A 13553-nucleotide genomic window follows, 5' to 3' on the forward strand; every position below is an offset into this window, starting at 1 on the left:
TTTGTTTTCATAAGGAAGAAAATTCCCCCAAAAAACCCCCACAAACACAGTGACTGGAAAATTTTACAAGTTGTTAGGCAAATATCTAACAAACCTCAAAAAGATTAATGTGCCTTTGGTACAAAAAAATTAGCTAGGCTTCTAAACTCTGCTCCAGCCTAGTGCTCTAACTTTGTAATATTGAAGGAGGAGAGGGATTTCTTTCCTCTCAAAACCCCTATTTAAGCTAAAAATTTCCTTAGAGGCACTTATAGAGAAAAATTAATATACAGATGTTCAAAAATATCAATATTTTTAAGCTTTTTAATGGCCATAGGTGTGTTTATGTTAGACAAGAATATAATCTATATAATATTATTTATACCATTTGCACTTGTGTTTATATTATTTCTTATGCAAAGTAAATAGTGATTTTAAATTGTTTTCCTTGGTGGGAACTGGTGCTTCTACATTTTGAGCAAGTATTTCTTAGATCTTTTCAGCACTAGTTTACAGTTTCATCCTCTAAAGTATTCTTTTATTATGTCATAGAATTTAAGTAAAAACAAACACTCCGAAATGGGCTTGAACTTGTCTTCTGGACTATGAAATAATTTAAGTGCATATGGCAATTGTGTCTGCTATAAATGAAAGAAGAAAGCCATAACCATACAGGGTAGATTCATTCACCTAGTTAACAAAATCTGAATTAATTAAAAAGCAAAGAACAAACAAAAAAGGGAGAGACAACTGTTAAAAATATGTGGTTTAAAATGAACAGGAATTCATAAAACTAAGCATCAGAATAAATAATACTTTTACTTTATTATTTTATTTGTTTTAATAATGAAAAACAAAAATGTTGTGAGATTTTAATTTAAAAAAATCAGTAAAAACCAAACCAAACGACAACAACAAGACAAGATCCCACACTCAAAGTGCTGACTAAGTTTTTTTGGTTTGTTCCTGATGCCGTTTGCAAGTACTTTGACTTCCTTCTCCATCTGATCCTTAAAGACCTGACTGCAGGAAGGGTATTGTGAAATTTCATTATTGGTCATTAAAACATACTTTAATCCTCACAAGGAAGGTTCTACAACTGGTAAAGCACTGTTTTTTCATAATGTGGCATGCAGTCTCTCCTTTGTTTTACAAAAGGACATTCATTCCAATTTTGTGTTCTCTAAGACATACAGGGCTCCAGTGTTTTCCTATTCAGTAAAACAACTTCAAACCCATTAAAGCTGATCCTTGCTGCAGATCCTCTGCTGACCAGATTTTGGCAGTACCCCTTAAATTATCTGGCAATCTGTCAGACCTTTACCACTTCAGAAGTACTAATTTTCCTTTTTGAAGAGGTGCAGCATTAGTCATGTACTTTCTTTGTTACGGCAGATGTAGAACCCAGCAGCCAAGTGATCAACACACACCCAGGCTTTGCCCTGCTGCAAATGTTTCAGTTATCAAACATATGGTCTGATGTTGCGAGTCTTGCTTAAATGTTGTAACTGAAATCAGATGTGCAGGAACACTGAAAACAGGGAGGACTCAGCTCGCTTCTGGATAGCGGGATTTCACACAGCCACCTGCAAAATACTTTCTGTGCAGCTGACACAGACGTTACCATCAAGCTGCAGATGCTGACAGATAGTTGTTATTTCACATAGTGCTCATAATCTCCCTCAAATATTTTAAACAGAGAAGCATGTACAAGGGAAAAAGAAAAGTAATGAAGGCTTTAATATGACAATGGAAATGCTGTAGTTCCAAGGAAACTATATGTAAAGAGTCTCAAAATATTTTCAAAAAAATTAAGCTTTCAGAAGCCCTGTGAGGAAGTTAGATGGTATATTGCAGGCACCTTTTCTGCTATTCAGGAAAAGACTCCTTCACTCCAAAGCCCTTGTCTCAGCGTGTAAGGCAGTCCTGAATACACAGCAGTATAGAGAGGAAATATAACAAGAAATGACAAGTGATTTCAAATCCCTTTCAGTTTTGCAAAACTGCTATTTTGAAGTAGTAAAAAGGGACATTTGATAATAATTCTCCACTAGCAATCTAGGAGCTGAACAGAAATGTTTTATTTTTAAGAATAGTTTCCAAGGAACACAATTTAGTTTAAATGATAGTTTTCTCTATATAATTGTTAGCACTACACATCACTGGCCAATTTCTCTTAGATCCTTTGAACAAAGTACAGAAGACAAGTTATATCTCAGTTTAATTTGTCAGGAAACCACTATTTTTCTATTCTATTCTCTGAAATTAATAATGCATTAGCCACTTTAGGTCACTATTTCCAGATGTTTTTCCAAGTACAGTCAGGTTACATATGCCTGAACACATCTTCTTTAAAGAAATTGCATGTGTAACCTTAAGGCAATGGAATCCTGAGAGGAAGATTAACCTTTAGTTGCATTTACATTGTTTTTGGAGCATGACTAACCTTTTATTTAGAAGTATTAAACAGGAGGAATTGGACTATTTACAGATGGACCAAACCTGCTGGTTGAAAGCCAAATTCTGCTCTTGCTGGAATTAATAGGACTTTTGTTAAAGACCTAAGTAAAAGATCAGTTATCCCTCTTGCGCTTAACTTTGATTTTCAGAGACTCTCAAGGAATCACAATCTCAATCATTGTCAAAAGGAACAAAGAGACTCACAATCTGTGAAAAGAGGGGCTCTTCACTGAGGTAAAGTTTTTTCCCCACCTGCACATTATATTATAACCAGGACATATGTATTTTTATATAAATATATAAAATTATGTTACACATTATTATAATATGTTAAATAATGAATATAGTTATATTTTTATATAACAATATAAATTACATAATATATATTATATTAAAATATACCAATGAAAATACTTTAGCTATATCTGGATGTACTTGCAACAGCAACACAAAGCCACCAGACACCTCTTTTTTTCTCTTATTCCTATTTTTTTAAATTCAAATTTATCAATCCAAACAAGTGGTAAAAAAAAAAAAAAAGCTTTTTTGGCTCCAAGATTTATAGTGCTATCATATCAGTTAAAACAGAAGAGAGACTTGTAAAGCCAAATGCTGCAATAAATACAATTGTATTTGTTATACTTAAGAAATTATAACATTCCTCATTACATCAAATGAAATGCTCTTTACCTTGCTGCAAGTAATGGGGATTTATGGCAGAGGACAGAAGCAAGGTAGTCAGTAAATATTCCACTGGTTTATACCTATGCTGTTCTTTCCCCATGAAAGATTTGGTGTTTCCTGAGAGATTTTTCTGGTGTGTGGGTTGGGTGCTGACACTCTCTTCTTGAAACAGAATGTAAAATGAACCCATTTCATTTATTTCTGTGAAAAAGCCAACAGTGGCTATAAAAGATCAGCCAGTGTCAGGTCTTCCCCTGGTGGAGTCTTGTGTAATTAAGATAAAGGTTTCCACTTTGTACCAGGAGAAGTAATTTCATTTTCCTTACATAGGCAAAGATCTGCAAATATTCTTTATGTTGGTGATCCCAAACCACAATAAACTTCATTTTTAGCTTCCTAATATTGGCTAGAAAGGAACATGTCTTCTCTAGTAATTGAGTAGAAAGCACAATACCAAGTAGAAATCAGAAATAGGAAAGGAAAGTGATATTCTGTAATCATCTTAGGTTGCATTTCTATATGGTATAATACAAAAATATAAGATATTAAAACAAGGACAGGAAAGAGGTCCTGGAAGAGCATACATAAAAACCTTTCAGAGAGACCCAAAGCAGTCTAACATAACTTTACATATACAAGTAATGCAAGATCCTAGTCACTTCATGTTTCTGATCTTTTTAAATATAACTAGCCATTTCACAAGCTTATAGTCAGTGTCTTAGCTAAAATTTGAAACGGTTAAATAATGAGTTGGGCATACATTAGCCCTGAAACTGTTCTGCTCTAAGGGCTTTTTGAGAACAAGTATAGGATATACACAGAGACAAACACTGTCAGAGTGTAATTAGATAAACATAACTTAGAATACTCCATTTAAAATATATCTTGGTATTTTGTATGGTTTATTCTTACCTTATGTCTCTGAAGCACCATAAAATACTTCAGCTGCATCCTCTCGAGGGAACAGTGAAATCTGCTGCACATAGGTGTGTCACAGCATGTGTCACAGTCAAGGCAACCACAATACACAGAGTATCATCATATACTACCAGAAAGCTTAACCCATACAGAGTAATACCAAAACACTTCAGAAGGCTCCAAGTATCTGCCCTTCTTATTCTTTTGCCCAGCCTTTCACAGTTCTCATGTTGATGCATTGCACCTGTGTGCCCTCTGCTCCCTTTGGTGGTTGGTCAGTGCACCTGGGCACTCCATGTCTTGTTGCTGTCAATGCTTCTCACCTGCTGCTCACAGCTGGACCCATTGGGAATGAGACTCAGCCACTCCCAATTACCACAAACTGTGTACCTACACAGATGTGCAAGAGATATCAAGATGATCTGTGCTATTCTTTTAATTGATGTGTTCATGAGCTCTAAACACTGAGTGCAAAGTCTATCACCCTTGAGAAGTGTTGGTGAACACACCCTGTGTATATTTTTTAGTGTCAGATTATGTGTCATGTCTCTCCTTGATGCTAGAGAAATTGCAACTGGACTAGAGGAGGAAAAATGCTTATTTTCTACCCAGTACTACACTTATTTAAGATGAGCATATTTGGGGTAACTCAGCATAAAAAGACAGGTTTAAGTTCTTCTGAAGTATTCAGCTGTGAACTAACCCAAAAATAACTTACTGTGGCAATGTGATGGATGTGAAAATTCCCTTCTGTAGAGGACACCAATGTCTGCTCAACAGAAAATAGGCAAGGGTTTTGTTGAAACACTACAGAGTTCTTTCACAGTACATAAAATAAACACACCAGATAAATTTTAATATAACTTCCATTGGTACAATAGACATCTATTGATTTGTAAAGCTTATTGAAATGTAAAGAAGGACCATGCTGCTAGTAAGGGATAGTTTATAGTGTCATTAACACATCAGTGTTTCATCAGGGATTTAATTTTAATGTCTGTTCCAAGGGCTGGAAGTAAAACTAATAGCAGGTATTGTGCTGGATCCTTTTTCTTTCCCTCCTTTCCTTTTACAGAAGATTTGAAGACAGCATAGAGAATACGTCTGTGTTGTAATGCACATCATGTTTTCATGCTTTCCTGCCTTGTTGATTTAGAGGAATCAGTTATCTCAGGCAGAGGATTTGGGGATTGCAGATTTAGTGCTATACAGATCATCTAGCTAAAGTCTTCATCTTTTCATTGCTATATTTTAGTAACTTATTGCTATCTTTTGTCTCATCATAAATTCTCTTAATAGCTATGTTTGAAATACTCACCTTGCTGTCAAGTGTGTTGTACCAACAGAAACATAAATGTATGGAATATGTTTAGAATACTTGTCAATGTAGTCACACGTTCTGTAGACTGGCTCTATGTACTAAAACATTAATGTTATGCTTGTTCTCATGGTAAAAACAATACATTTTTTCATGTTTGCTTTAATGATTCTTTACTGTGAGGATGGTGAGGCACAGAAACAGGTTGCCCAGAGAAGCTGAAGATGTCTCATCCCTGGCAGCGTCCAAGACCAGGCTAGATGGGGCTTTTAGCAACCTCATCTAGTGAAAGTGTCCCTCCTAAGGAACTCAAGGGTATTTAAGGTTCCCTCCAACACAACAGCTCTATGATGACAGAATGTCCTTTTTGAATAAGACCTGGGAGTTTTCAGCCCTTAAGGAAGACAGTCATTGCTTTAGGGGGTTGGGACTTTATATAACCTTGTGTACCTAAAAGTTAGGATCCTGTGAATGTACTTTAGTCCAATGTCCCTCTATTTTAACTGAACATCCCTTTCAGGAAGGAAAGTTAGATGTGATCATATGGGAAGCACTGCATATATGCTTAACGAACAAAGTTTAGAACTGGTGTCCAGTACTTCCTAGGAAAATGTTCCCAAACCTGAATATTTACAAAGTCCTCATAACTAACTTTTACAAGCTTAGGTAGGAAGACAAGGGAAAGTTTCAGGTTTCAAGAATAAAGTTGATCTCATTTCATATATAGAAAACCTTTTGTTTTGTTAAATCTGCCTTTTAGCAATTTATCCTGAATGAAAACAAACTGGATTTTTATCCTCCCACTGGTATTAACTGAGACCTACTGTAGGAATATCAACAACCTCTGTTAGGAGGATCAGGGTCTGGTTTATGACTTGACAACCATTCTGCTGTGTTATCAAAAGAAGATAAAACTAATCTAAATTCTAATGCTGGCCTCCCTTAACAATAACTCAGACACTGCACACTACATTTTTCTCAAACCTTCTACTTCCATGGTTTTATTTAGACTTAAGAATCACAGCTGTCTTAGAGGGCTCCTTGTCTGTGTTTTGTTTCTTTTGAGACTTTTTGGGTACAATTGGTTATTAGCCTGAACAGGTAACTGTGAGGTGACTGAAATAGTTTGTGTCTGTTAACACTGTTCTAATTAGAAACTAATGTTTTTCCTCTCCTGTTATTTGGTCTAACATCAAAATATCACACCAAATATTTTGTGTTTTTCATCAGACCTTGTGAACTCCTTGAATGACTGAAGAAAATAAAACATGCAGTTATCAGATATTTTAATGAAATGTGACTCCAAATGGAAGGCCTGCAGAGCCCTACTCCACGCAACATCAAGTCTGTGTGTACGTAAATAAAAATAAGTGACAGGCTTGAGACAGGGGGGAGGAGAAAGGCATGGAGGAGTAATAAGGTCATTCTTGACATTTAATTGTCTAGAGATATAAAATAATGTTATTTATTTTTTATGTCTTCAATAACATGCTAAAAAAGCTTATCTGCTCATATTGTGGTGAGAAAGGATGATCTAAGCCATAGACCTTAGTTAAAGTCATATTTCACTGCAGATTATGATAAAATAAGCAGGGCAGAATAGGATTTTTGAGGGCTCTGCCAAAAGGTTCCATACTATATGTCCTTTATTCCTGTTTCTGGATATCAGTGGAAAATTCAGCCTAAATGACCTTTTTATATATGTGTATGGTGTTGTATTTTATTGTTCTGACAGTAAACCAACACCAGAACACCATTGGGCCTACTTAGATCAGGTGTTTGGTTAAATCCTAAATAAAAAGCAGGTTTAGTATAATGCTAAAAATCCTGCTTTTCACAATGGAGCTGGTCCTAGTGGGATCTTGGATATAAGAGTCGGAATCCTGATTTTAGAATGGAAGAGGAGCTGATAGCTGGCATGCTGCAATTAGAATGTTATTTTCAATGTTCAGGACTAAACAAATGCTCATTGAAAAGCTGCACAGATTGGGAACAGACAAGCAACAAGAAAAGTGGAAGGACAGAATTTTAGTAGAAAAAGAATGTTTTCATCATTTGTATATTATCATTGGTATCCTTTATTTTAAAAAAGCATTCTGTTTTCAAAGTGTGTTTTCTTTATATTTTTCCACTTGAGACTGTATCCTTAACTTAGAACTTTAGAAGACACTTAATGAATTATAACTGATAGACCTTGGCTTTACACAACTATAACAACCTCAAAGAAATACTGGGAGTTTGGTGTTAACAGGACATTTGTGTGTATGTGGCCAACCAGAGAGTACAATGGGGGAACAGTACCGTTTTTAAAATGAATAAATTATACATTCCTAAGGTAGCTTCCATTTAGTAAGTGGAAAATAATAGAAAAATATAAAGGAAATAATTTGGTCTTTTGAACAATTGCTTATTTATCATACAGTCTTATGAATGATTTTTACCTCATTTAAATAGAAGACCAAAAATTTGCCAAATTCATGGCAACTTGCGACAAACTCTGCCTCAGTATTTTGGATGTACTGTGTTCAAAATGTCCCATTGATATTGCTTGAGTTATAGATGGCTGCATAGATATCTTTGTGCTTCCAGAAGAATACATCACCAGGAAAATAAACCTTCATGTGAATGCATCTCTATGACCCATCAGAATAAATCTTAATTAAAAAAAAAAACAGAGAGAAATTATGGCTGAATGTTGTCAACATTCAGTTTGTGACTTTAACCTAATTCTTACTTTCTATGGATTTAAAAGTTATGCTCAAGTTTAATACAAGAAATTCAGCTTTCACTAAGTGAAAATGATACAAAATAAAAAATCGATCTCCATGATTTCCCAAGACATTTTTCAGGTTACAAGAAATTTCAAGAAGTTAAATATAGTCTGTCCTCTAAAGTTTTAGAAGCTCCTTTAATGGTTGAACATCTAGAACTCTCAGTTTTTAAGTTTTCTGTAAACAGGTTATTTACTTCTTATTTTCTGTAGGGAAAATTAAAATTCTTATGTACAATAAATTCATAATGTTTTAGAGAAGTTTCATAATGTTTTTCTGAACAAGATCCTTGACTGAATGTACTCATGTCCCTGTAAAATCACCCACCTGAGATGAATTACTTAAATCTTCCTTGGGAAGCATTCCTTTTTTAGAGGTCTGAGAAAAGTGACAATCTGAGTCACAGTATGTTATTTCTTCTGTTGCTCTGAATGGAAATGAAGAAGTACCCACCCATTTTGGGGGACAATGAGTGGACATCATGATTTTAATGACTTGAAGCCTAGGATCCAAGTGTGAACAGTTCAGCTATTAATTTTTACAGTAGTCAGAACAGAGAAAGGAAGATTCTTTGGGCAAGAAAAGCAGAATCACTTTGCTAAGTGAATCCAAATTAAGGTAGGGCTTGATTCTTCAAACAACAGGACTTTGTATTGTGTATTTCAGTTTATTAATAAACATTACTTCTTTTCTGTAAGGTTTCATGGATCAGTGCAAATTTTTTGGTCACTTATTTCTCCAGGAACTCCAGGAGTTTTAGCACAGTTTCTATGGATTCTTTGGAGAATTGAGAAAAGATCACAGTTACTGAAAGTGTAGTGTTAGACAGGAGGAAACCAAGGTGGCTTTTTCTGACACTGAAGTTATGCTGAGGACAAAGAGTTGGAAATGTGTCTTCAACCTGACTACACAGAAAAGAGAGTCTGTGCTCTGAGTGCAGCAGAGGAGAAAATGGCTCTCAGAAGAAGGGTTTTTACTGAACTGAGGATTGAGTCTCTAAGTTCTTCATTTCAGTAGTAGTTTTTAGTATGTCACTTTGGATTGTTATAAGAATGTGATCTTGGTCATGATAAAGAGAGCAAGTCAATCCTATTTTATTAAACTTAGCAGCAGTAATATCTTCTAGCAGGGTATCAGCCCATCACTGTTTAGGATTATGGGTTTTTTGCAATGGACTCTGAGTGATCAGGAAGGCATTAGGCATTTGTGACAACTTTAGAAACTCAGAATTTTTCCATATTAGAGAGTAAATCTGAAAAAGGGATTAATTTATTTGAACAGCAGCAGTGACAAAACAACAAAATCATGGTATAATATCTGAGAAGTAATAAAGCAGTAGAAAAAGCAAGAACAGACTAAAACACCTGTGGTTGTTATTTTCACCACAGTTCATTGGGAACAGTCTCTGACAATTTGGACATGGAATTTTTTAGAACAGATTTTTTTTTTTTTATTTTTAATCATAGATATTTCATGCAAACTTGAAATACTATAAAATAACCCAAAAGAGCCTGAAGGGACAGTGTTAACCTGAAAAGCTACCTATGTATACTTTGTCCTTATACTCTTCATTTGAAAAAAAGGTGGTATTTCTTTTTTCCTTCATTCTTCTTTTTTTTAACAGCAACTTTTATATTTATATATGTTTATTCATATAAGTGCAATGAACTTGCCAAATGACTAAAAGGAAAAAAATTTCAGAGAATGGACTATGGTTAGATATTTCTTGTTTAGAAAGGTAAAATGGATCCCCTTATGATTTGCCACCCACACAAATACAGAATAAGAGCAAAACAATCATGTAATAATAGCCATTTTATCTGACATGTAAAAAAAATGGCAACTAATTCAGTTTATGATAGTGTGCACTACAACTGGATAGCCTCAAATAAGACATAAACATTAGTCTGTTAAAAATCAAATTAAAAAAGGAGGATTATTAGAAATAAAATATACCATAAAACTGCAAAATGGAAAAGCCTTTTTTTGCCGTAATCAGGCTGTTACATTTTTTTGTAGTACTGGTTAATAAAACTTGAGTGTCCATACAGTAAGAAAAACAATGGACATTTTCATTCTGTATTATTCTGCTAAAATTAATTAAATTAAATTTGTGGTTATAATTAACCTATTTTGACAACATTTAGGTTAAGCAAGAGTTGAATGTTTTAATCCTTCTCTTAATCAGTATTATATCCTCCCACCTAGGAATAAACATTTTTTTTTTATTATTTTCTATACATCTTATTGTTGTATTTTAAATCTATTATTACAAGTAAATTCATGTATTAGGCCTGGGTTTTTTTATTATTTCCTTCCTTTAAGACTGAGTTACATCTTTGAATTCTGTTTCCCTTTTTTTTTATGTGTCTTCTCAATCTTTAACCTTAGAAAGCTCAAGATTTCCTAATGCAGCCCTGTGGATTTCTCACTAGGATCCTTGTCTTTCTCCTGGTGTGGGACAATTTGCCATTTCTGAATTAATGTTGTTCCTTCCAATATCTGTCAGGTCTGCTACAACACTTTGCCTGTTACAATAGTGTCCCATTTCCCTAACAATGGGTCTCCTCAGGTCTTTGGGATCCACTTTTTCTCCCTTGTCTTCATTTCACTATCACTTCTTTCTTGCCATAATATCCGACACACTATTGAATATAATTTCTGCTGTTATTTTAGCACTTCTGATCAAAATATAATATAAAACAGTTCCTTTTTTGATAATTTTTTACAGCTTATTATGATGGTGATCTCAAGATTTTCCAAGAGCATTTCAAGTTATCTAAACATTACTTTGCTAACAGATATTCAATAATTAAAGGTTCCTATTATTTCCGGGTCCTACTTTGTGAATGATGCTTGTAGTTGTTTAGAAGAAAAAACCCAAACACATTATTCATCTCTTTTCTGAATAGATATTTCCTTAATAGAACTTATCATTATATCCTCCTCCTTCTTGATTACCATTACCAGAGAGCTGAGCATGACTTTTTTCTTTGTCTTCCACATCTATATTTTTTGAGATTTTTTTTTTTTATTCTAGGTCAGACTGTTCTTGTTAAAAACATTCCTTGATCTTTCTCATTCTCCAATGATGATTAACCAAACAGAAGCTGTTGGCAGAAATGAAGAGGATTGATTAATGATCTTCTTGAAATTAAAATAAAAATATCCCCTGCTCTCTTGGAGTATTGTAAACTGGCTTCAGCTCCTACCAATCACTCTTATGTATTTGATAAATCAACTATAGTTCCTCATATAGCCAGTAAAGTTCTATGGTCTCACAATCTGAAAAATGTGCATCATTACAGAACCCAGAAATCTTGTTGTCTCCACAGACATGAAAGATACTGTTCCAATTTCACCACGTCATGCACTCACAAATGAGTATTGTTGTGTCCATTCGCTTTGAATGCATTCATGGATAAATAAGGACTTTGAACTAATCTGTACACAAAGCTGGCTTGGCAGGGTTTGGAGGTTTAATTGAACTTCATGTTAATTTACAATTAGTTTGTTTTGTTTACTTTCTGATAGCATTAGCAAACACATTATAAAGGAGGTACAAATAAAATTTGTGCCAATTACATATGAGAATAATTGGATTTTATTAATCTAAGAATTCATGCAATCAATTCAATTATTGGTACTCTTAGTTCAGATACCTCATTATTCCTCACATTAATTAATCTCAACCACTAATGAGTAGTTTTGAAATGGGACTGTTTACTCATTTGCCCTAAATGGAAATTTTCTTAAACAAACATTGGTATTTACATTAGGAAAACAAGTAAGTTTTATGACTTTTTTTTTAATTACTCTTCAAGATAACAGAAGGTTTCTTGGTTCAAAATAAGAAATTTAAAAGATTATTATGCCAATCCTGTCTGGGTTTGAGTAAATTACTTATATATCTGTAATGTTATTTGGCAAGGATAAATGCACATCAAAATGGGAGATTAACAAATCCTCTAAATAATCATAGGGTTATGCAGTGGTATTTACTGATTAACAGCTTTGGAGGCTGTCTTCCTCCTCTGTCTCCACACATTCAGTCTGGAAGCACATTCCAGTTTTTATGGTGCCATGTGGAAACAGCACACTGAACATGAGAGCTAGAAGTAGAGGATTTCAGAGAAAATCCCCCCTTGCAGAAGAGAAAATGTACTTGAAAGGAAGACATTCTTTCTGTTGGAATAAAAAGCACAGATGATCTTGGAGATAGGTTAATTCAAAAGGTGAATATTTTGGATCTTAACTTAACAAAAGGAAGAGGATAAAGTCAGAACTGATTGGGAAAAATAATTTCTGATGGACAGAATGGGACAATTGTGGAGCTTGAAGAATAAGTAAAGAAGAGAATGATGTTAAAAAAGACCCAAAACAATCTCAGGAAATAACAAAGACAAGGCAAACAATTGTAGTTATAAGCCTGAAAAATAAAAAGCATCTCCCAGAGGAGCTGAGGAAAAAATTTCTGCGTATGAACATATTTAAGAAAATGCAAAAATATCAGAAAGCCAAGTGGAGAGGCAAAAAATAACAGTAGAAAAAGAGTGTGAACACCAAGGTCAGCAAAAGAGTGGGAGGGAGAGGAGGTGCTCCAGGCAGAGCAGAGATTCTCCTGCACCCTGTGGAAGAGAGATGGTATTTTCCTGCAGGCCCCAGATAAGAGACACTTAAAACTACAAGCTATTATTTTTTAATTTCAATTTAATACAATTATAGCAGAACTGAAGTCAAAGTTGCACAGCCAACTCTATTAACTAAAACTTGCCACCCCACTTCAATTTCTCAGCTGGAAAACACATTGCAAACACAATCATATCGCAGTAGTTCCCCTAGCATTTCAGACTTAAAACATAATTCAAATGATATCTCACCAGAGGAAAAAACTGCAAAAACTAAAAAACAACAAACCCAAAGCTTACAATGACAAAGAGAAAAAGACACTGTATTCTATGACTTTTAGAAATCAAAAATAATGCTTTGTACTCTAGAAGGTGGAACTTGCCTCTGGGAAAGTCGTTGCAGCACTTTTTGTATAAAAATCAACGTTGGAAAAAAAATAGCAAATTTTGGAATAGTCAGGGACTGTGAGAATGATAATGAACTTTGGCACTCAATTAGGTAGGGAATATCTAAGCTCTTCAAAGCTTCATTTAAGTATAAACTAGATCAAAGTTCTCTGTCAACTGTCTTTGAAGAAAAGCATTTACAATTCCTCTTTTCCTTCCTGCCCTGCCATCTGATTTTCCCCTCCTACTTTCAGGGTACTGACAACCTCTGCTGGCACCTTTCAGCAAATCATTGAGTGCAACATGGAGAGAAGGCTGGAGGAAACGTTTAACTTTTACACGAAAGTTGAACCATTGTCTTCTACAGAGTGAGAACTTAGTGTGAACTTTTTATTCCTGAAATAATTT

At 34.5% G+C, this 13553-nt stretch overlaps 1 long non-coding RNA gene across 2 annotated transcripts in view; it reads right to left on the minus strand.

Moving 5' to 3' along the window:
• LOC135303311 (uncharacterized) overlaps positions 1-4237 on the minus strand; it is a 29715-nt gene extending 25478 nt beyond the window's left edge. The window contains exon 1 of one of the 2 annotated variants that reach the window (XR_010364770.1): positions 4036-4237. This is a non-coding gene — a long non-coding RNA (uncharacterized LOC135303311). The remainder of the gene's footprint in view (positions 1-4035) is intronic. The other variant, XR_010364769.1, reaches the window with a different exon arrangement.
• Positions 4238-13553: the final 9316 nt, after the last annotated feature.

This window comes from Passer domesticus, chromosome 6 (genome assembly GCF_036417665.1).
Source record: "Passer domesticus isolate bPasDom1 chromosome 6, bPasDom1.hap1, whole genome shotgun sequence".
Taxonomy (NCBI): Eukaryota; Metazoa; Chordata; class Aves; order Passeriformes; family Passeridae; genus Passer; species Passer domesticus.